Source organism: Hibiscus syriacus, unplaced genomic scaffold (genome assembly GCF_006381635.1).
Source record: "Hibiscus syriacus cultivar Baekdansim isolate YM2019G1 unplaced genomic scaffold, ASM638163v2 tig00003126_pilon, whole genome shotgun sequence".
Taxonomy (NCBI): domain Eukaryota; kingdom Viridiplantae; phylum Streptophyta; class Magnoliopsida; order Malvales; family Malvaceae; genus Hibiscus; species Hibiscus syriacus.
This window is the reverse complement of record NW_024061963.1, coordinates 235,717-249,239: the sequence shown is the minus strand read 5'-3', so window position 1 is coordinate 249,239 and position 13,523 is coordinate 235,717.

Sequence of the window (13,523 nt, the reverse complement as noted above, 5' to 3'; positions counted from 1 at the left end):
GAGCATGATGGGGGAGCTCTTATTTTTCTTGGGACTCCAAATCAAGCAATGAAAAGATGTCATCTTCATCAATCAAGCAAAATATGTCAAGGATATACTCAAGAAATTTGGATTGGAAAATGGGAAACCTTATGCCACTCCAATGAGCTCATCTACAAAGCTTGACAAAGATGAAGGAGGTAAATGTGTGGATATTAAATTGTATAGGTCAATGATTGGCTCTTTACTTTATCTAACCGCAAGTAGACCGAACATTATGTTTAGTGTTTGCTTATGTGCTAGATTTCAATCATGCCCTAAGGAATCATATTTACTAGCTGTTAAGAGAATCTTGAGATACCTTAAGGACACTCCTAGTTTAGGACTTTGGTATCCTAGAGACTCTAGTTTTAGCTTGCATGCCTTCTCTGATTCGGATTATGGAGGATGCAAAATAGATAGGAAAACCACCTCCAATACTTTTCAATTCCTAGGAAATATGCTAATTTCATGGTTTTCAAAGAAACAAAATTGTGTTGCATTATCTACCACTGAAGCGAAATACATTTCAGCCGGTAGTTGTTGTGCACAAGTTTTATGGATGAAACACCAACTTTTAGATTATGGAATTGAAGTTAGTACCATACCTATCAAGTGTGACAATATTAGTGCTATTTGTCTCACTAAAAATCCGATCCAACACTCTAGAACTAAGCATATTGAAATTAGACATCATTTCATTAGAGATCATGTCACTAAAGGAGATATAATTCTAGAATATGTTGATACTTTGCATTAATTAGCGGATATCTTTACAAAACCTTTAGATAAAGAAAGATTTTGGACACTTAGGAGAGAATTAGGTTTAACAAACCTACCTTGACTTAGTGTTTAAAATAATTTTAGCACTTTTAATTAGTTTTGAAAAATGCTTATAAAATAATATTTTTGATTGCATTCTTTACTAATAGTTAGAGGGAGTTTATGATTCTTAGTGAAAATTAATTGTATGTTCAAATAAAGTTTAAGGATAGATTTAATTGGTTGAACATAATTAATTTTCGATCTTTGAGTTGCCAATACCACTAGAGCTAATTAATTTAGCATTTTGAGTGTTTAAAAACGGATTTTAACATTTGTGTGCATTGTGCATCGATACACTATGAAAGTGCACCGATGCATCCCTTGAATATGTATCAATACACTATGAAGATGCACCGATGCATGTCTTGAATGTGCATCGATACACTATACAGTGCATCGATACACTCATCGGGTTTTAGGCTTAAAATCCCTAAAATCTCATATTTTGTCAAAAACCCAAATATAACACTCTTGTCGCCGTTTGCCTTCTCTCAACCCTTACTCTCTCTTTTGCTCAAAATAAACAAAATCTAGTTGGAATCCAACTGTTCTTCAACTTCTAAACCTGTTGGAATCATCAAATTCGTGCAAAAATCATCACATTCCTCTCAAATCCGAAAATCTTCAAGGTATTTTTCTAAAATCTACTATATTATTAATCTTGAACTTAGGACTAGTTTTAATTAGTTCTAGGTTGAACTTTATATCGAGCATTGATTATATGATGTTTCTAAACTAGGTTTTACAGCTAATTTCATAAAAAACACAAATTTTCAAAATATTTTGGAATTTTGGAAATAAAAAAATATTTTATTTCTGATTTTAAAAGTGTTGTTTTTATTAAATTATATTATTATTATGAAAACTATACATACTATGATTTTTCAAACATGGTTTTTCAAAATAGTTTGCAAAATTTTACCTATTAGGATTAATTTAGAGAATCTTGAATATTGAGGACTCATATCGAGTTTTGGGATTGATTGTATTGCATACATGTGTTTCAAATTTGCAGGTAATCTTACCCATTCCGACCTTTAACCATGTCTAAACACCCTAGGATATCCTCTAGTCGTTTGAGTCAAAACCAACCTCTTATTCTTCCACCCAATCCAAATCCTAATCTGAACGATCCAAATATGACTATTCTAAACTCCTGTTTTAATGTGCCTGGTCATAGACAAGATCTCTACCATAGGTATCATAATTGTTTTGAGTCATATAAAATCCGGGAAGAACATATCCCCTCACTTCAAGCTATGGTTGATATGAATTTTCAATATCTTCCTACCCTTAAATCCTAGAAATTTGATAAACACTTTCACCTTAAACCGATTGTCTATCATCAACTAGTCCACATTTTCTACTCCAATGCGGTATGTGTCCAAAACGAGCGTCGAACTGAAACCATAGGGATTCAATCTTATCTTTTAGGTCAATTCCTTTATATTGACTCGGACACAATCGCTTCCAACTTTGGGTTAGATAATGTGGGTCTAGTTAATGAAAGTGAGATTGTGGCTACACCCTATAAAGCTAAGGATAGTGTAAGTACCTTAAGAACTCATCATGAGCGATTCCTTCACTTGATGATCTCTTGGTGGTTTAGACGATTCGAAGGTAGGTACTCATCTCTTAGGGTCTTAGATTTATGGTGGATACATTGTATCCAACATAACAAGAAAATAAATTTGCTACAGATAATTTTTGGTGAATTAGTAGATACCGTAAATGTTGTCCCATCCAAAAAAATCGTAACTTTAGTTTACGGTTGTCTCCTTAGTAATCTGTTTATCAAACTCGGGCTTAAGGTTTCGCTTGATACTCCCATCCATCTCCAGAACCAAATAAATCTCACATCTTTAAAGAAATCAGGATGGAAGAAAGAAAAGGACCAATGGGTTCGATCCATTGAGAAAACACCGGGAGCTATCTCGTCACGAGCTCCTCCGGTACCGATAGCTGATGATGATCCAGAACTTCAAGAACTATTTCAAGATATAGACGATCACGCACCTGAAGACGAGCTGACACAGTAAGAAAGTCAGATGCCTCCATATTTTTGATCTTTTATGGAGAATCTTGACACGAGGTTTGCCTCCATCAAGTCGCATCTAACTGCTAACAACGAAGCGATGAATCATCGTTTTGATGTTATGGACGAGAGGGTCGACGCACTTACTCGTGATGTGGCCAATATATGGGCACATTTATCTCCTCCTAATCCACCGATGGATGATTAGATCTTTTTCTTGCTTTTGTTTTCTTGGATTGAACTTAGAATTTATTGTTAAAACATTTTGGATATTTTTGGATTGATTTATGTTTTGGATGTTATGAATGTTTGAACTTGAATGCTTATATTTATATATTTGGTTTGGTTGAATTTTTTAATTTGAGTTTCATGTTTAAATTGGTTTATTAACTTTGCATCATTTACATTTTAGAAATATTATGACCAATTACCATTACACATTTATTATGAATATTGTTTATGAACTAATGGCTAATCTTTCTCTTGAGTGTGATCTTAGCAGCTTAAGCTAAATATCAATTGGCTTAAATTTCAAATTCTTGTTAAAAATTATTTTATAGAGTCTTTTTGATTTAACAAAAAGGGGGAGAATAAAGTAAAGGGGAGTAGTAATTTCAAAAATGATTTTCAAAGAAAATCTTAAAATTACTTAAATGTTTTGTTATATTAAAAAGGGGGAGAATATTGAAAACATTTTGATGTTTCGATATAACAAATTAAGTGTTATTGAATTTTAAGATTTTATAATCATTTTTAAAGTATATTCGATTAAATTATTCAAATATCACAAATATTACTCCAAGTTTACAAAGGTCAATTTCAAACCTTACTAAAGTGTAAAATTGTGTTTTAAACTTAAAATATTTTTGAAACAATTTTGACAAAGTATTTCAAACCAAAATCGAGCCAAAAATCAATTTTATGCAGGGATGTACCGATGCACTATTTGATGTATCTATGCACACCCTAATTCGAATGCATTTTATGTACTGATGCACAGACCATGCATCGATACACTCCTGGCTCTTTTGAAACATCGAATGTAATTAGTGTACCAATGCCCTAGGTCTTATAACGGTTGAAATATTTGAATTTTACACGTAGTGTACCGATGCACCCTTAAGTGTGTACCGATGCACCTACACTCCCAACCAGATTTTTAAATGATAATTACACAATAACGACTCTATTGACTTCACCAATGATCCCCAATGTTCAGAAGTGATTTAAGGTGTATATAAACAAGTTCTGAAGCCATTGATCAACAAGAATTGTGAGAGAAATAAAGAGAAAGCATTAAACAGCAAGTTTGAGCAATTCAAGCCAATTTTCATTCAATATTCATTTTTGGTTTCAAGAACACTACTTGTACTCAATTATATTTATTCTTGAGTGTTCTTTCTTTGTTCTAGAATTGTGCAAACATATTGCCTAGTGAGGGTTTTTTGTATATTTGCGAATTTTGTATTCTTCTTTGTGGGAGAGAGTGTTCTCAAGAATTTGGGGTATAATTCTTAAGAGAGTAGTAAGGTTACTCTTTGTCCTCAAAAGAAAGAAAAAATTAGTGAATTTGTTGGAAAATCCTTAGTGTGGATAGATAAGGTAGTGGACGTAGACTTTGGTTGAGAAAGTCGAACCACTCTAAATCGCTGTGCAAATATTTTCTATTTTCTGCAAAAACTTTCACCAAAATTTTTATTGTCAATTCACCCCCTCTTGGTCGATTTATCGATCGATTAACTCAACAAAATTAATGGTATATCTCCCGCAAATTTGCTCAGGGGGTGATTATTGGTGATTCCCGAAATAGATCAACATCCTTTCCAAAGATTGCATCATGTTTTCTAAAAACGAGGCAATATTCGGTTATTAGGCATAATAGTTGATCTCCCGCATTTACGCTTGGGGAGCTAATGCTATCGGTCTCAATAAATGAATACCCTTTTCAACTTTCCATCAGTAATGATTTTCAAATTAAATAAAGATCAAACTCAAAATTTATGATTTTAAATATAGGGTAATTAACTAGGTACCAATTTTTGGGCGCTTGTAGGGGTGCTAATCCTTCCCCACGTGTAATAGACTCCCAAACCCGATTTCTGGATTTTCACAGACCTTAAAACTTGCTATTTTGATAAAAAAATGTTTTATTAAAATCACCTAGTTTTCATGGTATTCCAATCACACCTTAAATTATTGGTGGTGACTCCTTACATTTCGAAACACTTTTCAAAGATAAAACCCCCGAGTCGGTATCGATCTTTTCTCGCCCGAGCGGAAATGCTGTGGATAGCTTGGCAACTCTGCTAGGGACCTTTTGTTTTTAAAAAAACTTGAGAGTCGAGCCACAATACAAGTTTGAACTTGTTTTATTTTACAGTTCATTATGTTATTTCAAAAGAGAAAAATAGATGTTCTCTTGGGTTAATGCTTACACTTCTGTGAATATTTAGGATTATTGCATATCATAGCTCTAAATCTGAGCTCAAACCCGGTTTATCTAAGTAGAGAGAAATATCACTCCTTACGAGGAGCATTGGGATTCCTTGTGTGGATCTGATAAAGTATCTCTGGAAAGCATCCTAAGTTGCATGTCCATATATCAGTTTCGAGATACACTTTTAGCAGTTTGATCCCCTAAGTAGAATCCGATTTACAAGTCTGTAATGGACTAGAATTGGAGGCAACCTTAGCATGTTGTAAAAATGGCTTGGGAACCCTTTGCTAGAATCGACCACATATAGAGAATATAGTAAACCTACCCCGCTAGAGCCATGTGGATAGCCTAAGAGAAATAGAATGCACGCAGTTAGGATTATTAATTTTCTTTGTATGCTTTATTTTTCAGTCTCAACTTTGATTTGAATTTAATTATTTCTGCTAATATTACATTTTTTTGACTAATCATTTCAACTAACTGGATTCTTTTTGTATCGTTTCTACTAACACTGATTTCCTTTTGTCTAGTCTTATTGCATCTTTACATGAACATGACATATCATTAAGAGGTATTGATCCCTTAAATAACTGATCTTTTAGAAGGTTCTTGAAAAACAATGCCCACAACAATGCCTTTCATGGGATTGAAAGAATCTCGAAGATACTCTACGTCGATCGAGAAGCGCCAAGAGAGAATCTACCTACTAAGGAGACAAGCCAGACATCTACCTATTGAGGTAACAAGTGGACTAAAGAAGATTCGATGCTGAAGTCAACAGTTGAAGATCATAAACTAGCTCGAAAGATTTTTGAAAGTAAAAGATGAAGTATAAGCTTTGAAGATGATACAATACCTAGATGCTTGCAGGAGCTAGACAATTTACTGATGTACCAGATTTTCACTTCCCCAGTGTATCGAGACATTGTAGGTTTTTCAAGAATTGTTCTAGGAACAATTATTTTTTGGATCAATCCCTAGCTTTATTTGCATCTCGCGCATTTTGCACACCCATTTTGCATTTGCATGTGCATCTTTGTATTAGCATATATACATTGTACATTGTATATATTGCATCCCAACGTGAATTAATTATGGATTATGGGAGTAACTTGCAGACAATCTCTTGATAAAAAATTTTGAGGTAAGAAGAGGTCACCCAATTCATACCTAGAAAAGAATTGAGAGCTATGGATGTGATGTTAACACTGTCTAAAGTTCAAGGTATATCATCGAGATCTGTGGGGCACCGAAGAGAAAGGTTAAGAATTTAATTAACCCAGAAGAATAAGCCTTTAAATAATGAGACATCTTGGTGTGAGTCAGTAAAATTCTTTCATCCACCATGAAATCTTAAGGCACTGGCTTTGTCATGTTTGAAAGTGCTTTTGTTCTTTGTATACTCGATAAATATTTTATTGATTGAATTTTTGGCTTTTTAGGTTATAAGCAAGAAATCAAGTTTTAATCTTGTAATTATTGAATATCAAATGAATTAAAGGTTCTTTTGCTACTTCATTAATTATAGATCATTGACAAGGGGCAAGATTAAACCTTTCGTGTTCCCTCCAAAGTAGAACACCTTTACTCGTTTCCTTACACAGCGTGAGCTCATTACCAGTAGACCAAACTTTGACATCACCTCCCTTAAACACAATAAAGTCATGCCCTTATCCCTTGAGGCACCAAAACCTACACTTTTACCTTCCCATACAGAAGTAACCTTTCCATAACATTACCTTTATCAGAATTATGACTTTAAAGTCACGCCTTTCCCTTCCTATACACAGAACCAACATTCATTTTCCAACCTCAATAAATCCTGGAGGCATGATGAGGAGCTTTCCTGGAAGAAAAACAAGATTGGAGTGTTTCAGATCAATTTTTTTGAGAATTTGAATAATTGGGGCATACTAGGAGCAAATAGAAGAAGAAGAAATAAAGGGAATCATTGAAATTATCATGCATTAATTACATTGTTTTCATGTAAATAAGGTTAATCCTAAAAACCCGTTCCCTAGAGATACCTCTTTTACAAAAACTTCAATGTATAAGATGATGAACGACTTTGTATCATTTATCGTTTCAAATATATGTATATATATATCCCTTGTTGTCACTTTTAAGCCTATAGTATTGTTTTTTCTGATTCAACCTTAACCAAGGATCACCCTCTACACCGGGGGACAAAAGTGAAGGACAGTTGCTCGCATGGGTGACGATCATCAATCCAGATTTCGCTATAAAAGCAAGTCATGATAAAATAAAGTGAGAAATAACGAGATATCACAAGGTGAACCAAATACAAGCACTCAATGATCAAATCGAGTTGATAACACAAAGATAAAAAGAAAAGACATAGCAAAAAAGATATAAAAGAAAAAAAGAAAAGAAGAGTGAAGAAAAATAGAGAAGAAAAAAAAAAGAAAAAAAAAGAAAGTAAAGAAAGAAGACCAATCTAATACTTCAAGACGGGCGGTTCAAAGATCTAGAATCAATTAGCTAGAAGATCAGAGAACACCAAAAGAAAATACGGATGAGAAGATTCAAGTAGAGCAAGAAAAGATTGAAGACAACAGAACGAATTGATCCTTGGATCGTTATCCCTTAAACACTTGTTTGGGCCTATTTATTCATTTCTTTCATAACCGTGAGCCCCGACCTACGTTACGTATCTGAAAAATCCATTCTAATCATACATGGATTTCTAAGTGGAGAGACTATCTTCAGATTTCATTCCGCCCCTCAGGGTTAATTTTATTTGCAAATAGTTTTCTAAATTTTTTAAAGCATGGTAGGGAAAAATAATAAAATGAGGGTTCAAGACGTAAAATTTTAGATGACATCCTGAAACCAAAGGAGAATTCAAGTTGAAAACCTGAAAAGCCGGCTCGAGCATGGAGATTGTCAACCACTGTATAGAAGGAAAATTTTATACATCTCTTGATAAAGCATGGCACAGTCTAAAGGCGCTCACGAGGATTGAGAACTAATGAACATTTCCAAAAGAGAAGCATGATAAATGCTTCATCAGATCAGTAAATACAAGATCAAGAACGCAAGAAGCCAACCTGAAACACATTACCTTCCCAAGTCAGCCTAAGCTTTATATCAGCAACAATCTTTACATTTTTCAAATATATATAATTTTTGAATAATTAAAAGAAAATTTGACTTATTTGATATTCAATGAACTCTTATTTTACAATTTGTTTTGATTGTGAGCCAAAAGAAAATGATAACACTTTTGAATTTTATTCAACATTTTTTCACATTTCTAAAATAAAAGAAAGAAAAGAAGCTTTTTCAAATAGGACAATCTCAAATGAAAAAGGTCCTTGAAGCTGGTGCGGCTCATTCTTTCTCTATTGAAGAAAAAGAGTAAATCATGCCAGAACAATAAATCATTTATTGAAAGAAAATAATACGAGAGATCATAAGGACTAGAGGACAAAACTTCTAATACTTCATTGTGACGTTGTCAAGAAGCAGACGATCTTCTAGTTGAAGATGACTTATATCCCAGCTCATGAAAAAATGAAAGACATTTATGATCATTTCTTAAGTATCCATCTGATGGTGGCCTCATTAAGAGTAGCCCTCAAGCTATTAGTTAACATTACTGATTAGCGATACAAGAGTGAAACCATTAGAGATCAAGATTTTGACACGAAGAGAGCCATGAGTACCCACATTGGGGCATTAACAAAACCAGATGTCGTTAAGATAACAAGATTCAAATCAAGCAGATAGGGTGAATGATCCTCGCCATTGGGGAGTGCCAAGGGTAGAATGAGGACAATAAGCATTTACATCACTATTTATGATAAAACTGTTGAATTAGATCTAGAAAGGGGCACCGGTACCATATGCTTAACTATAAGAGAGCACTTCTTATAAGAATGCAATGAAGAAACCAAAAATAGAAGACAGAAAAGACATGATTGAATAGTATAATCAAATTACTCCTCAGAAGATGCAATCTTAAGCTGCCAAGTAGCCATTGAGGCACAATCCATGCAAAGATGATCAAGTAAGGAAGACAGAGGTCTCCATTTTGATCCAGAAGAAGAACTGATGAGAAACATTTCTACATTCAGGAACCTCATGCATTACATATAGATACATATCTATTGCATGCGTATTTCATGCATCAAAGCATACTTTTACTAATTATTTAATGAAAAGAAGAGAGTAAGAAAAACAACATAATTCAAGTCTCAAATGGAGAGGATTTTGTTCAACGTAGCTGATAACTCCATAAAAAGACTCTATTTCTAGTCTTTTTACCAAGTTATTGCTCTTCTAAACAAATTGTTCATAGCATATTAGTCTCATTTAAGTTATAATTGCATGTGGTGGATAAGTTTTTCCTAGGGAAGATTTATTTGGTTTTACAGATGATGCTAAGGAGAAAGGGCTTGTGTGGATTGTGTGTGTGCAGGAAATTAACTAAGGAAAAATAATTCAGTCGTAACAATGTATTTCGTAAGGGCCAATAGAACACAAAAGACAAAGACAATGAGGAGCAGATTTATCTCACCAAGGCAAGATTTATCTTCCAAGTCCGAAGCGGATCTGACGAATTGCTTATGTCACATGCCAGCTATACGACTACCCTCACGTGCAATCAAGCCCCCAAGATTCTGACACCAGCTAGCCACCTTTCCTTTTTTAGCTTGGATAAAAAAACACAAGTATTTAGGGAATATTTAAGTATGCAAAACCCTAAGAGATCTCCCCTTATAAATACCCAGTCACAGCCACCAAATAAGAGGCAAGGAAGCAATAAGAGCTTTAACAAAAGTGTAGAGCGAGTAACTGTAGTGTTTTTCCATCGTTTTTCCATCCGACCGTCCTTGGTGTCCACCATAACTAGGCTATAGTAGAGTGGCAATCAGGTCTTGAGAGAGGCTGGCTGCTAGGGCAGACGCGATGCTGATTAGAGATGTCACGATAGAGCCCTCTATTTTGGAGTTGTTCTTTCTTTGTTCGTAATATTTTAACTTTACTTTGGGGTTGTATTAAGTGATGATAACTTTGGATGACTTTTTGACAACACCATGAACTACTTTACTGGTGTTAGTTTTTGTTTTACCGAGATAATTATTTTATGTTCTATGAATGACATATTATTATTTCACTCATGACTGTTTTGTTCATTGTTTAAATATCTTGCCTTGACACTGTAAGAGCTTCAAGAGATTGCCTGAGGTCTACGTGAAATATGTCTTGACATTGTAAGAGCTTCGACAGATTTTTGTTTGTCTATACATTGATTTTTATATTCAAGAGAATTAAGAAAGATCTACGTGAAAAACAAAATGGATCTGGGATGGTGATGTTCTAACCTGTCTACCATAGAGATAAGGAGAGAGTTTCAATCGAATAAAAGGGATGGATGCTAGAGTGGGATAGACAATGACTATAGTTCATGCTGAGAGGTATTGCTACAACAACAATCTGACAAACCAAGGGTTGTAGTTAACACTAAGTAGTATTGTCATAACAACCTTCTAAGAATACTTAGTAATCATACGGACACCTTAAGCATATCATAAAAAATCATTCCAAACTTAGAATAATTTCTTTTCATAACAAAAGACGAACATTTGTACTTTGTGAAAAGTCTAAATATGTGAGGTTGTTTTGAATATATTTGAATGAACGCTTATCTTTGCCTTGCTTATTTTAATTCAGTAGTTTTTTATATTTACTTTGTCTCAACTAAAATTTTCAATAAGAATAATCTATAATATTTTCTTGCTTTATTTTGTTTAAATTACTAATGGTTTTCTAGTTTGACAAGACTTCAGGAACTAACTCGTTACAACTAGTTCTAGTTGTGGTGAAACTTAAAAAGTCCTACAAATCCCTGAGGAGACGAAAACTCACTTACCCTTTATTACTTGATACGACTATGTATACTTGCACATATTTGCTTTTCTTAGCATATATATTTCAAAGCGATCAAGTTTTTGGCGCCGTTTCCGGGGAATGACAACTGACAATTTTTTTTTAATTTTTTCCATAACAATTTTTTTCTTGTCACCTTTCACTTTGTTAGTTTAACTCGTTTAATTATTATTTATTTTCTTTTGAAGGTTTTTATTGTTGCATGACCCTGAGATCTACTGGTAAACCATTAGAGCCATTTGACCCTAAAATTGAAAAGTCATTCAGACAAAGGTGACGTAACCAACGAACCAGTGAGTATATGAACCAATTACAGTTCCAAGGCAACAAAAATATGGGAGATCAGGCAGATCCTGATATAGTAGCAAATAATTTTCCTCTAGAAGTTGCAAAACCACGAGCAATATGTGACCACTTGAACCCAATTCTTGATGATCTCAATCTAGGCATCGTGGCACCTGAAATACAGGCAACCCATTTCGAGCTTAAACCAGTGATGTTTAACATGCTATACTCCATCTGTCAATTTGGTGGCTCACCTAATGAGGATGATAGATAACATATTCGTGCCTTTCTAGAAGTGTGTGATTCATTCCAGCAGCAAGGAGTGCATGAAGATTTGCTAAAGCTTAAACTTTTCCCTTATTCCATATGCGACAGAGCGAGAGCTTGGCTCAGTGGAGTTCTTTTGGTCTCAATGGAATCTTGGGAGGATTTATGTAAAAGCTTCTTACTTCGATACAATCCACCAAATATGAATACACAAATACGTAATGACATTCTGATTTTTCACCAAGGCGATGATGAATCCATGTACGAGTGTTGGGATAGATATAAAAGTCTGCTTCGCAAGTGTGTAAACCATGGATTTCATGACTGGAATCAAGTAGTGATGTTTTACAATGGAGTTAATGCGCTTACCCGAATGATGTTGGATGCTTTAGCAAATGGTACTTTGCTTGATAAATAATTCGTGGAAACCTTAGATATCCTTGACAGGATAGAAAATAATGACTATCAATTCTCGACTAGAAAAGTGGCTAGAGTGTATGAAATTGAGAGTAAGGATTCAGTAGCTGCTCAACTTTCTACCATAACTAATATGTTGAAAATTTTGCAGCGTCCTAATGAGGTGAGAGAAGTCAAAGAAACCAATAATGCATACATTTTCTATCACGACAACCATCATAAGAGTGAATGTCCAGAAAATCAAGAGTCCATCAATTTTGTGGGTAGCTATAACCGAAGCAATAACAACCCCTACTTGAATACATATAATCACGGATGGCGACAACATCCAAATTTTGCAAGAGGTAATCAAGGGACCAACAACAACAATCAGGTAGGAAATTATAATAGGCCACAACAGAGTAATTTAGAACATAAAAATTTTCAGAATTAGCATCAATAGATGCCCTGACAACACACTAAAGGTACAACTTCTTCCTCTAATACAAGCTCTAATTCTAACTCCTTGGAAGCTTCACTGCATGACTTTATGGACTTCACAAAAGATTTCATGGCTTCAACAAAGATTTTGATACACGAGCACTCATCAATAATAAAAAACCAAGATAATTTATTGCAAAGTCAAGTTGCTCTTTTGCAAAGCCATAGTTCATCCTTGAGAGCATTGGAAAACAAGTGGGTCAAATCACCATGGCATTACATTCTCGCCCACAAGGAAGTCTCCCTAGTGATACGGAAGTCATTAAACACAATGGAAAGGAGAAATGCAATGTACTTACACTGAGGAGTGGTACCCAGATTAACCAGAATGATAATTTTCGGGGGACGAAATCGAAAGATTCTAGCCAAGGCATTACCCAACCTGAGGATTGAGCTGAAACTGTTGAACAAGATGGTTTGCTTGAGGAGAAGGATAATGATAAAGGTTCAGAAACTCGTCAAACAAATAATGGGAAATTTATAGCAAAGGCCAGAGTTTCCTCACCACTTATAGCAGATGATGTGAAACTTCCACCACCCTTTTCTTAACGATTGAAGAAACACAACGACGAAATCCAGTTCAAGAAATTTATTGATGTTCTGGATCAGTTGTATATCAATGTACCTCTACTTGAAGCCATCGAGCAGATGCCTTCCTATGCAAAGTTTCTAAAAGATATTGTCACAAAAAAGAGGAAGGTAGAAAATGTTGCCATGACAAAAGAAATCTGCTATGCATTAAGAAAACTCCCACCAAAGAAAAAAGATCCTGGCAGTTTTATGATACCATGTTCAATCAGTGATAACTTTGTAGGATGAGTTCTTGTTAACTTAGGGTCAAGC